Source organism: Cottoperca gobio, chromosome 1, assembly GCF_900634415.1.
Source record: "Cottoperca gobio chromosome 1, fCotGob3.1, whole genome shotgun sequence".
Taxonomy (NCBI): domain Eukaryota; kingdom Metazoa; phylum Chordata; class Actinopteri; order Perciformes; family Bovichtidae; genus Cottoperca; species Cottoperca gobio.
This window is the reverse complement of record NC_041355.1, coordinates 2,022,893-2,036,203: the sequence shown is the minus strand read 5'-3', so window position 1 is coordinate 2,036,203 and position 13,311 is coordinate 2,022,893.

Genomic DNA, 13,311 nt, shown 5'->3' with positions numbered 1-13,311 from the left:
CCAGTAACGTAATCTATTAAAACACATGGGGTTAAATATACATACAATTGCTCCGTTTTGTGTTATTACGTTTTACACACCTATCCTGTGTAACTTTATTTCCGGTTTCCAAACGACATCCAGCAGTCTGCGCTGACGATGGATCTCTGCCTCGTACTCGACGACAGCTTCTTGGAAAACTCCGAATATTTCTTCAGCAACAGCATTTAGTCGCTCGTTGACAAACTCTCTCAAACACTCAACTGAAGACATTGTTGCTTAACTAGAAGTCAAATATTCATCCACGCAACGACTACAACCTCGTCTCCTTGCTAGTTTCATACATCCAGAGAGCTGAGCTAACGCTAATAGTGCCTGTACTGTTTACTTCCGCTGCATGGCTTCTTCTTCTTCTTCTTCGTTGGTTTTACGGCGGGTTGCAACCAGTGTTTAGATGAATGACCGCCACCTACTGTGTTGGAGGGTGGACTAGAATTATCTATCCCAGTGGTGGGCACACTTTTTGGCTCAGAGGCCACAATGAGCTGGGCTAGTAGTAAATAGATGGAGAGTGTTTGTGTGAACTAATATACATTACAAGTAAAAGCCATTTTGGGAACAGTGCTGTTGACAGTGCATCAAAGTTTGGTGTCAGTTTGGTTGGGGCAATTCTCAGGACAGATCTGAGGTGTTCATCAGTTAACTGGGATCTGTGGCGTGATTTGTTCATCACGCTGAACGTCTGCTCACACACGTAGGTAGAACCAAGCAACACCAGCATCCTCTGTGCCATCCTCCTAATGTTTGGAAACCTGGCTTCCGTTAGTGAAGCATAAAACTCATCCAGTTTAAGGGAGTTGAACTTCTCCTTTAAAACAGAGTCACATTGAAGATCGATCAGTTCCAATTGCAACTCTTGAAGCGCTGTTTCAGAGTCTTGAACAGGGGACATGACACCAGCTGAAGTGAATTGTCCATTTTTTCAAAATCAGAGAACCGACGGCAGAATTCTCCGTGCAGGTCGTCCAGTGATTTGCTGTATTTCTTCACATGTCGAGGAGCCTCTTTCAACGTCGCTAGTGTGGGGAAATGAGCGAATGATTTGTTTGACATTTGTCTTGAGAATAAAGTCAACTTGGCTTTGAAGTCTTTTACATGTATTTACATTTCGTGCACAAATTGATCTTTCCCTTGTAGCTTCATGTTCAGCTCATTCATGTGTGTCAATATGTCCACAGCTAAAGCAAAATCACAAAGCCAATCTGTGTCGCTCAGCTCAAGGAAATCTTCAGCTTGCCCGATTAACTTAAAAAATAAGCTAATGTCCTCTTTGAGCTCCCACACTCGTTGACATACTTTCCCCAAACTTAACCAGCGGACATGACAGTGGTAAAGCAAGTCCTGGTGATCAGCATCAGTTTCTTCAAGGAACTTAATAAATTGACGATCCCCTTGCTCGTATAAAGTTAACAAGTTTTACGACTGGCTTCACAACATGATCAAGGCTCAATACAGATTTACACAGGGCTTCCTGGTGGATTATGCAGTGCAGGAAAATGACATCCAGCTCAGGGTTTTCCTCTTTCACCTTATCTTGGATTCTTTTCAGCAGCCCGACGTGTTTTCTTGTTAAGTTCAGCGATCTATCTGTGGTGACATTGGCAAGTTTACACCACGGTAGCTTCAGCCTCTCGATGACACCAGACACCTTGTCATACAAGTCCTCTCCTCGCGTTGTCCCCTTTAGAGATTGCATGGTCAAAAATTCCTCCGTTATCTCAAAATTGTCATTAATCCCTCTGATAGAAATTAGGAGCTGAGCAGTGTCTTTTACGTCGTTACTTTCGTCCAGTGCTAACGAGTATAACTTAAATTACTCTGCGTGATAAACTCAATTTTTCAAATTTGTTTTTTGCTCACTGGACACAGGAGACCGGCTGTTTCTACCATGCATTCTATCAAAAACTCCCCTTCGGAGAAAGACTTGCTGGCCTTTGCTAATTTGAATGCTAGCAAATAACTTGCCTTGGTGCTTGACTCTTGAATTGCAGTTTGAAGAAGAAAAATAATTTTGCTGAGTCTGTAAATTGGCTACCAACCTCTGAGCAGTAGCCGCCCGCTCTTGCGTTGACTGTTTCCTAGCGTAGTTAGCATGCTTGGTGGAAAAGTGACTGCTGATATTGTATTCTTTAAAAACCGCAACGGTTTCTTGGCAAATAAGACATACAGCCTGTGATCGCACTTTGGTGAAAAAATATTTAGCTGTCCACTCTTCATTAAACACTCGGCACTCACTGTCGACTTTTCTTTTCTTTTGTCCACTCATTGTTAAAGATATTACACTCAATGCAAAGGTGAATTAGAGAGGATAGATTCAACAGTATTTTTAGCAGTGAAAAATGACATGCTTCACTGATTCCTCTACTTGACAGGGCTCACATAATCCTGAGGGAGGTTTCCTTATGAAGTGCAGTGTTTCATTGAGTCTGGTATGTTCTACTCTCAGCCTTGTTAAGCTGTTCTCCTCTTTAGTGCTCCTTCTAGCTGTCCTCACTGTGAACACTTCTCATTGTAATGCGTAAAGTTGTCGTCCTGTGTTTCCTGTATCCCAACTGTGAGGCAGTGTCAGAGGTTTTGGTCCTGATGGACCGCAGCCTCCTGCCGGATGGGAGTGACTGAAAAAGTCTTTGTCCAGGGTGGGAGGGGTCAGCTGCAACCTTACCTGCACGCTTCCGGGTCCTGGAGACGTATAGGTTCTGGAGGGATGGCAGATTGCAGCTGATCACCTTCCCTGCTGAGTGAATGACACGCTGCAGATTGACCTTGTTCTGGTCAGTGGCAGCAGCGTACCAGATGGTGATGGAGGAGGTGAGAATGGACTCGATGATGGCAGAGTAGAAGTGCACCATCATTGTCTTTGGCAGGTTGAATTTCCTCAGCTGCCGCAGGAAGTACATCCTCTGCTGTGCCTTCTTGATGAGGGAGCTGGTGTTCAGCTCCCACTTCAGGTCCTAGGCGATGATGGTACCCAGGAAGCGTAAGGACTCCACTGTGTACACAGGGGAGTCACGCAGGGTGATTGGGGCAGGTGTGGCTGGGCTCTTCCTGAAGTCCACTATCATCTCCACTGTCTTTAGAGCATTGAGCTCCAAGTTGGTCAATCTCCCACCTGTAGGCCGACTCATCCCCGCCATAGATGAGTCCGATGAGGGTGGTGTCGTCCGCGAATTTCAAGAGCTTGACGGACCGGTGACTGGAGGTGCAGCGGTTAGTGTACAGGGAGAAGAGCAGAGGAGAAAGAACGAAGCCTTGGGGGGATCTGGTGCTGATGGTCCGGAAGTCAGAGACATGTTTCCCCAGCTTCACGTGCTGTCTCCTGTCAGACAGGAAGTATGTGATCCACCTGCATGTGGAGTCAGGCAGGCTCAGCTGGGAGAGCTTGTCATGTAGCAGAGCTGGGAATATGATGTTAAAGGCAGAGCTGAAGTCCACAAACAGGATCCAAGCGTAGGTTCCTGCGGAATCCAGGTGCTGGAGAATGAAGTGGAGTGTGTGGAAATAACGAATTGATCACCAAGCTTAGTATCCTTTGCTTAATCTTAGATGTACACTGCACTTTTATACTTTGATTTATGTACTATACACATTACTATGTAAGTTGTTGTACATTTATATCTTGATCCATGTAACATACACATTACTATGTATGTATATTGTTGTACTTTTATACCTTGATTAAAGTACCATATGCATTACTATGTATGATGTTATATTCGTATACCTTTGATCAGAACTGTATGCATGTCCATGATTGAAAAGAGTACTCACACAGAGTTTCAAAGTGTGGCACACAGGGTGCAGGGACCTAGCTTTGTTTAGACTATAACCAGATAAGGTATGCGTGAGAAAAGATGCCCATTCCGCTATAATAGCAGGTGTTGTGTTGAACGGCAGTAACCCAGGGCATGAGAAGACCTTGAGAGTTCCTCGGACTAAGAAGATGTTATGGTAAAACTTTAGCACCCTGTGTCAGGCTCAGACACTGACCAGAGATCTACTGTTCAGCATGTATACATAATGTAGTGCAAGTTCAAATATGTACACTTAATGTAGTGTAAGTTCAAATATGTATACTTAATGTAGTGTAAGTTCAAATATGTATACTTAATGTAGTGTAAGTTCCCAATAAATGTAAACAGGGTACCAAATGAAGACACCAAAGATGAAACTGTGCCAAGAGGCGTGGACACGCCTACCGCACCACCAACAACGACCAATAAGAAGAAGAAAACATTCCTCTTATGCTAGAGATATAGGCTAAATGTTAGAGCTCATTCGGGGCCTTTTTGTAAAACTGAGACACAGTTAACTACTTTGGTGGTTTGTGGAGCAGCGAAGTTGATTGGCCCTCATGAGTATAATTTGATGCTTTGTTGCACTTTTGATGTAAATAAATAACTTGATATTATAACACAAAGATTCCTGGTCCATCTATTTACAGATTAGAACACGTTACAATTTCCATGTTGACAGTATCGTCTATGGACCTGTTGGCTCTGTAGGCAAACTGCAGGGGGTCCAGGAGTGGGTCTGTGATGGATTTGAGGTGGGACAGGACAAGGGGCTCAAAGGACTTCATTACCACAGAGGTCAGGGCGACGGGTCTGTAGTCATTTAGTCCTGTGATCCTCTTTTTTTTGGGGACGGGGATGATGGTGGAGGCCTTCAAGCATGCTGGCACGTGGCATGTCTCCAGTGAGGTGTTAAACATGTCTGTGAACACTGGAGACAGCTGATCAGCACAATGCTTCAAAGTGGAGGGAGAGTCAGGTCCGGCTGCTTTGCGGGGGTTCTGCCTCTTGAATAGGGTGTTGACATCCCTCTCAAGAATAGAGAGGGGTGTCACTGTGGAAGTAGGGGGGGAGGGGGGCACTGAGGTGGGCAGTAGTGGAGAGGCTAAGGCAAGGGTGTCAAACATACGGCCCGCAGGATGATTTTGCAAAGTGTAATTACAGCGAAGACATTAAAACTTCAAATTTTAAATACAAGTAACTGCTATTTCAAATGTGTCCACTGGGGGTCACACACAACACTGCCAAGGAAGCAAACTGTTCATGCTGGAGCTGCCGGTAAATAGAATAAAAACTTCTGGAGCTGGCAGGTTCTGTCATTACACTCGCCGCCTCATTACCCAAAATGTCTTGTCAAAAAAGGAGAAAAGTGGACACGGAGTGTAGAGTTTTCTAAGAAAAATGGACCCGCTACGTGTTCAAAATCTGTAAAAGAGATGGACCAGGAATCTTTGTGTTATAATATCAAGTTATTTATTAAAATCAAAAGTGCAGAAGAACATCAAATTATACTCATGAGGGACGATCGGCTTCTCTGTACCACAGATCACCAGGGAAAAGCAGTTAGCTGTCCCGCAGTTTCACAAAAAGGCCCCGAAGAGCATTTCACATACAGTATATACACACACTAGCAAAATATGAGTATCACTTCTTGTTGTAGGTGCGGTAGGCGTGATCATGCCTCTTTGCATGGTTTCATCTTTGGTGTCCTGATTTGGTACCTGTTGACAGGGTATGTTGGGAATCAAACCCGGGTCTCCCGCGTGGTAGGCAGACTCTTTACCACTGTGCTACCCAGGGGTGATAGGCTCAGACTGCAGAGACAGACACAGACTTGGAGTGGGTCAGAAAAAGAGTCTTTACTTTTAGAGCAAACAGGTGGCAGGACAAAACTCAAAATATCTCCAGACAACTAACAGGTAAAGTCTGGGCAAAAACAGGATCAACAGAGGATATCCGAAAAGCAGGCAGCAAAAGGATCTCAAGAGCTAAAGAGTAAAAAGGCAGTTAACTAAGGAACTCAAGACAAGGGCACAAAAACGGACACTTCAAGAGCCGGATCAAAACTCACAAACTTGGCCTCCGGCAACAAATCAAGACTCAGCAATGAACAGAAGAAAACAGGCAGCTTATAAAGGCTAGCAAACAAGGAACAGATGCAACCAATGAAACAAAGACAAGCACATGACACACAGAAATGAACGGTGGCGACCCCACATGGTCAAAAGAGGAACTGCAGTCCAAAAACCCTGACAGGACCCCCCTCCCTATGAACGTCTCCTGACGTTCCAACACGGGCGATCAGGGTGGCTCTGGTGGAAGGCCTCGATGAGGCCCGGATCGAGAACATGCCGAGACGGTTGGCATGGCGCTGGTCTATGAACGTCTCCTGACGTTCCAACACGGGCGATCAGGGTGGCTCTGGTGGAAGGCCTCGATGAGGCCCGGATCGAGAACATGCCGAGACGGTTGGATGGTAGACTGGGCCTTGCGCCAGACCCGCCTGCACCCGCCTGCACCCACCTGCACTTCCCTGAGAGGGGGGAAGGCCTGTAACAAAGTCCAAGGAGATGTGAGACCAGGGCCTCTAGGGGATGGGTAGAGGGTGAAGGAAACCATGAGGCGGGGTACGGGCGCTCTTACTCTGGGCACAGACAGAGCAAGCAGCAACAAAGGACCTCACATCCGCATTCATGCCAGGCCACCGGAACCACCTCTTAACAAACTCCAGAGTCCTGCGTGCTCCCGGGTGGCTGGTAAGGCGTGAAGAGTGCCCCCACTGCAGAACTCGGGATCGCACCACAGTTGGGACAAATACCCGGTTGGAGGGTCCATTCCCGGAGTCTGGCTCCCTCTTCTGGGCCTGGTGAACCAGTGAGTCGACTCCCCATCCTGGAAGGCCCGCTCTGCCACTGGAGACCACTTAAAGGGGCCAGATTTCTTCTTGGTGAGATCGGTCATGGGGGCGGCAACAGCACTGAAGTTCCTGATAAACTTCCTATAAAAATTGGCAAAGCCAATGAACCGTTGTACCTCCTTGACCGAAGAGGGTTGGGGCCAATCCCGGATAACTTGAGTCTTCTTGGGGTCCGTGATGAGACTCCCTTTGGACAGGATGAAGCCCAAAAAGGACACCTCGGAGACATGGAATTCACACTTCTCAGGTTTGACAAAGAGGTGGCTTTCCAACAGGCGCTGGAGGACGACTCTGACATGATGGACATGTTCATGGAGGGACTTGGAGAAAATCAAAATGTCATCCAAATAAACAAAGACAAAACGGTTCAAGTCTCTCTCAATACCTCGTTGATGAGTGCCTGGAACACTGCCGGGGCGTTGGTTAAGCCAAACGGCATCACTAAGTACTCGTAGTGGCCCGTTGGTGTGTTGAACGCCGTCTTCCACTCGTCACCCTCCCTGACCCGGACCAAGTGGTAGGCGTTACGGAGGTCCAATTTGGTGAAGACGGTTGCCCCTTGGAGGAGTTCAAAAGCAGTGGTCATTAAAAGGCAAGGGGTAACGGTTCCTCACCGTGATCTTGTTTAACCCTCTGTAATCTATGCATGACCTGAGGCCGCCGTCTTTCTTCCCAACAAAAAAGAATCCGGCACCAGCAGGGGAGGACGAGGGGCGAATGATCCCAGCAGTCAGGGAGTCCTTGATATAATCCTCCATAGCTTGGGTCTCAGCGGGTGACAGGGAGAAGATCCTACCTCGTGTAGGGAAAGAGCCTGGAAGGAGATCAATGGCACAGTCAAAGGGCCTATGAGGGGGCAGGGAAGTGGCCCTCCTCTTGCTAAATACCTCAGCTAGGTCGTGATACTCTGAGGGGACTCGGGACAACTCGAGAGAGCTAGGAAGCTTAGGGGCTGAGGCACAGCTCTAGTGAGGAGACAGGAGGACTTGCAATTGGGACCCCACTCAACCACAGTTCTTGAAGACCAATTGATGTGAGGGCTGTGGTGAGATAACCAGGGGAACCCTAGCACAACAGGGAACTCGGGAGAATGAATAAGATTAAACTGAATCTTTTCGTGATGATTGCCAAAAATAGACAAGACAACAGGAGAGGAAATATGAGTACACAGTTCCTTGTCCCAAGGGCCTACCATCTAAGGCGGTCACTGAGAGTGGATGGTCCAGCCTGGAGATGGGCAGGTGAAGGGCCCTGGCAAGGGTGAGATCCAAGAAATTCCCTGCAGCGCCAGAGTCAATGAGGGCCTGAAGAGGATGATGTTGGTTCTCCCAGGAGATGGTGACCGGGAGCTGCAGGCACGAAGTCGAGGCTGAGGGAGTAAGAGTCGCACCAGTCACAGTTCTCCCTCTCCTGGACGGGGCTGGGCTTTTTCCCGCAAGCTCGGGACATGAGGAACGAAAGTGGTTAGGACCTCCACAATAGAGGCTGAGTCTCTCCCTCATCCTCCGGTTCCGTTCTGCCTGGGACAGGAGAGTACCGCCAAGCTGTATCGGCTCCTCAGGACAAGGTGGGTTACTCTGAGGTTCCCGAGGCCACTGAAGCGGAACGGAGGTTGAAGCTGTGACTCCGGAACTGGGGCGACTGTCCATTTGTCGTTCACGACGCCTCTCTCACAGACGGTTATCGAGACGGATAGTCTGGTCAATTAGGGACTCCAGGTCTGACACCGGATCTTTAGCTGCCAGCACATCCTTGATTCCGCCACAGAGGCCATGCCGGAACGCTGTCATCAAGGCCCCCTCATTCAATCCACTCACAGGGTTCGGAAGAGCACAGCATACTCTGCCACACTAGAGCTGGAACAGTCTGTTACCAGCGTCTTTACCTCCTACTGGATGGTCGAAAACCCGGCGCATCTCATCGGTAAAGGCCCTGTAGTCATTACAGGACGGCTGTTCCCAGACGGCTGTAGCCCATGACCGGGCCTTTCCAGTCAGGAGAGTGATGATGTAGGCAATACGAGAGCGCTCTGAAGGGAAGTAGGAAGGTTGAAGCTCAAACGTGAGAGAGCATTGGGCTAGGAAAGCCCGGCAGTCCTTGTGGTTACCCTCATACCTCAGAGCTCAGAGCTGGACTGCTGAACTGCTGGCGTCAGTGGAGCAGATGGAGGTGATGGTAGACCCTGTGTCCTTGCGTCCGGCAGACGAGCAAGTAGACTGTTGGAGGTTCTGCAGAACCCCTTGCTGGTGAGTGAAGGTCACCGCATGGTGGGACAAGAGAGCCTCATGACGAAGCACTGTAGCATCATGGCTTAGAACTGCAGCGTAGAGTTGCTCCTCCGACGTCGGTGCCGGCGTAGACTGGGGGTTAGTTGTCTCTGCTGGGCCAGGTTCCATGGCTGAGTCTTGCTGACAGGGTATGTTGGGAATCGAATCCCGGTCTCCCGCGTGGTAGGCAGACTCTCTACCACTGTACCCATCAAAACTCACAAACTTGGCTTCCGGCAACAAATCCAGACTCAGCAATGAACAGAAGAAAACAGGCAGCTTATAAAGGCTAGCAAACAAGGAACAGGTGCAACCAATGAAACAATAAAGACAAGCACATGACACACAGAAATGAACGGTGGCGACCCCACATGGTCAAAAGAGGAACTGCAGTCCAAAAACCCTGACACCTGTTTACATTTATTGGGAACTTACACTACATTAATTATACATATTAGAACTTACACTTACACTACATTAAGTATACATGCTTGAACTTACACTACATTAAGTATGTATATTGAACAGTAAATAACTGGTCTGTGTCTCAGCCTGACACAGGGTGCTAAAGTTTTACCATAACATCTTCAAGGTCTCCTCATGCCTTGCGTTACTGCTGTTCAACACAACACCTGCTATGATAGCGGAATGGGCATCTTTTCTCACGCACACCTTATCTGGTTATAGTCTAGACAAAGCTAGCTCCCTGCACCCTGTGTGCCACAGCTCAACTCACTCTGTGTGAGTGAATCAAATCAAATCAAATTTATTTATATAGCCCAATATCACAAATTATACATTTGTCTCAGTGTGCTTTACAGACTGTACAGGATACGACACCCTCTGTCCTTAGACCCTCGGATCGCACAAGGAAAAACTTCCTAAAAGAAACCCATAATTAAAGGGGGGAAAATGGAAGAAACCTTGGGGAGAGCAACAGAGGAAGGATCCCTCTCCCAGGACAGACAGACGTGCAATAGATGTCGTGTATACAGGATAAACAACATACTCTTTTTAATCATGGACATGCATATACTTTCTGATCAAAAGTATAAGAATATAACATCATACATAGTAATGCGTATGGTACTTAAATCAAGGTATAAAAGTACAAAAATATACATACATAGTAATGTATGTCACATGGATCAAGAGATTAAAGTACACCAATATACATGGTGATGTGTTCAGTACATAAATCAAAGTATAAAAGTGCAGTGTACATCTAAGATTGAGCAAGTGACACTAAGCTTGGTGATAAATTCATGTTTCCACGAAAAGCAAGTAATACTAAGTTTGATGATAAATTCATGATTTCCACAGACCGTTTCCTATTTATTCACAGAGGTAAGTGGGAAAGCTGTGTGCTTGGTGTTTTCGCAGCAGGTTTCAGTGCTCAAAGAATATAATATTTGGCGTCACTATGAGACTCATCATGGCGAAAAATACAACAGCTTGCAAGGACAACTGAAGAGATAAATGAATTGTTAGAGGGTCTGAAGAAACAGCAGTTTGTTCTTACCCGTAGCCGAGATATCGGCTATATCGGTTTTGTGCATGTTTGGGACTACCTACCTTTGTGAACAACTTTTCTTTGTAATGAGCATCAATCAAACAATGCTGCACTCAAGGCTCACACACAAGCACTTAAATGACATCCTGAAATTGGCTGCTACTCAAGATTTGACACCTGATATTGATGCACTTGTGACGCTAAAAGATACCAAGTTTCAGGAGCAAACTAAACAGTGAGTAAGCCTACTTAATGTCAAATGCTGATTCACACTTTTGCACGTTATATATTTCTGTAAGAATATATTTCTGTGAAAATGAATACTTACTGTGGAAATATTTAAAGACATTGAACAGTTTGAAATATAATGTCAGTCAGCAGTGTTAAGATAATCTATAATGAACAATGTCTTATTCATTAAGTTTACAATAGCCACCCTCTGTATGACCCATACCATATGTGCAGGATATAACTTGACATGACTGACATAGTTTCCATGCTCTAATGAAGTTAAAAACCTCTTCCTGTGTGCGGAAAAAGAAAAAAAGAAGAAAATATATATATTTTTGGAAAGCTTAGAATCTCGTCTATTTAGATATTGAGATGAAATTCACAACAGCAGGTACAATCAGCTCCTCAAACTAGCAAGTACACTCAAAATCTAAATCATAACTTTGAGCCCACTTACCTATAAAGCCTCATAAATGTCCTCTTTTCAGCAATATCTTTGAAAAAGACGCTCATAAGCCATTGCCAGATGTCCACACCGGTTTTGTTTCCGGTAAAAAGATATCCTCCGTGAACATCGTCACATTGATAAAAGCCCATGAACAGGTGTTGCAATCTGTGAAATCAGGTGATCGAGTTTTACATTGTGTGATCATAAACAGTCATAACTTAATATCTTGTGCGCTCATCACGGTTCAGACACATCCTGCTTTTAGCGCGGACTCTCAGCATTAGATTGACACTTCATTTGAGCCAATCGGAGCTTCGATGGGTCTTTTGCAACCTTCATGAGCCAATGAGTGTCAACTTGATAAGAAAGTGCCCGCCCTCTTCTTTTGTTACAGACTGACCCAGGATCAGCTCAGCGTCCTGGTGGCGCGCGCATCGTATAGACAATGAACAAACAATAATGCGAACTCGTTCGTTAGATGCGTCACTTCCCATGGTTTGTTTTTTCAAAATTATATTTATTATTTATTGTTTAGAAGAAAATACAAAAAAAACTAAAAATATTAGAAGAAAAAAAATACTTCACTTACTCTTTGTGAACAGGGAATATGGGTATATAATAGAAAAAAAAAAGTTAGACTATCATCAATGTTGTGTAAATGTAATGGGCGGTTGGAGGTGGAACTGAGACATCAGCTGTGTAACTCTTAAAAGCTGTAATTACTTTTTTTACTTTCAATGATCAGTGCTAAGAGGAAATGGATTTAAGCTCTATTTCGATTTGAATTTGCCCTTAGATGTATAAATATATAAGAACACTGCATATGAATGGTACCAAGACTCTTAAGATGTAATTGAAAGCAATGTATTGTAATTGCTTAGAAATGTCTTCAGGCAAAATACCCAGTGGCCATTTTACTGGACTGGTCTGCATTATATTGTACTGGTACGCCCAATACAAAACCCTGCCATAATTTCTATCTTTACGAAATTTATGATGCCCATATTTTGGTGGCGGTGTTGGATAGGTGTAAACTCAATAACATGAGTATTATTGTGGTCATAGTTAAAAAGGTGGCCTTGCATTAGACTGCTGTGGCAGTGTGGTGTGGTTTGGGCACCGGATGCTGGGGAAAGATGGGAGTGTCCCAGCTGGAGGCCAGACAGCTGAACGGAATCAGGTAATCAGTCACATAATAAAAGCATGCTGATGGCCTGGTTCTGGACAGGAGTCCTCCACAACTGGCGCCTGAACAGGGACATGACAGAAGAGGGAACTTCACAGAGTCTGCTGGGGCTGGTCCTCCAGCGTCTGGCTGCAATGCAGGAGGGCACCGCTGCCCTACAGCAGCAGCAGAGCCAGGCGCTGGTGGACATCGTGTGGGTGGCCGAGGGAGGCATGGGGGGTGTGGTTGCTTCCCCTGCTTTCCGGGGAAGCCTAGCGGGCAGAGCGGTGGAAAGGAGAGGAGTGAAATAAGCACCAGTACCCCCCACCCGTCACACGGACCTCAGACAGCACCAGCACCCCCCCGCCCCCCACCCGTTGCACGGAGCTCAGACAGCACCAGGATTTTTTAATACAGATGTCACCTGGTCATTTTAAAAGTAGCTCACATGCCAAAAAAGTGTGGGCACCCCTAGTCTAGGGCCTGCAATAGAAAAGGCACAGTCAATATAGGAGGGGCCCTGACCATTTGCGGCATTATACACAAACAGTAGAAGCTTAAAATCGATTCTGAACCGCACTGCAGGCAGGAGAGAGATGCCACAACGGGGGTAATATGGTCCCTCTTCTGGGTAACTGTCAGGAGCCTGGCTGCGGCGTTCTGGTCCACTTGCATGCGGGACAGGGATGACTGACTGATCCCAGTTTACAGGGAGTTGCAGTAATCTAGGTGTGGACGACTTGCTCAAGATCATTGGCTGAGAAAAATGGCTTAAATTTGCCAATAGTGCCAAGCTGAAAAAAAACAGCTTTAACTACTGCATTGGCCTGATTGTCAAACTTAAAGGCGGGCTCAAATATCACAGCAGGTTTTTTGACGTGGGGTTTGACAAGGGTGGACAGGTTGCCAAGACTGTTGTTAATCACTTTGATGGATTCAA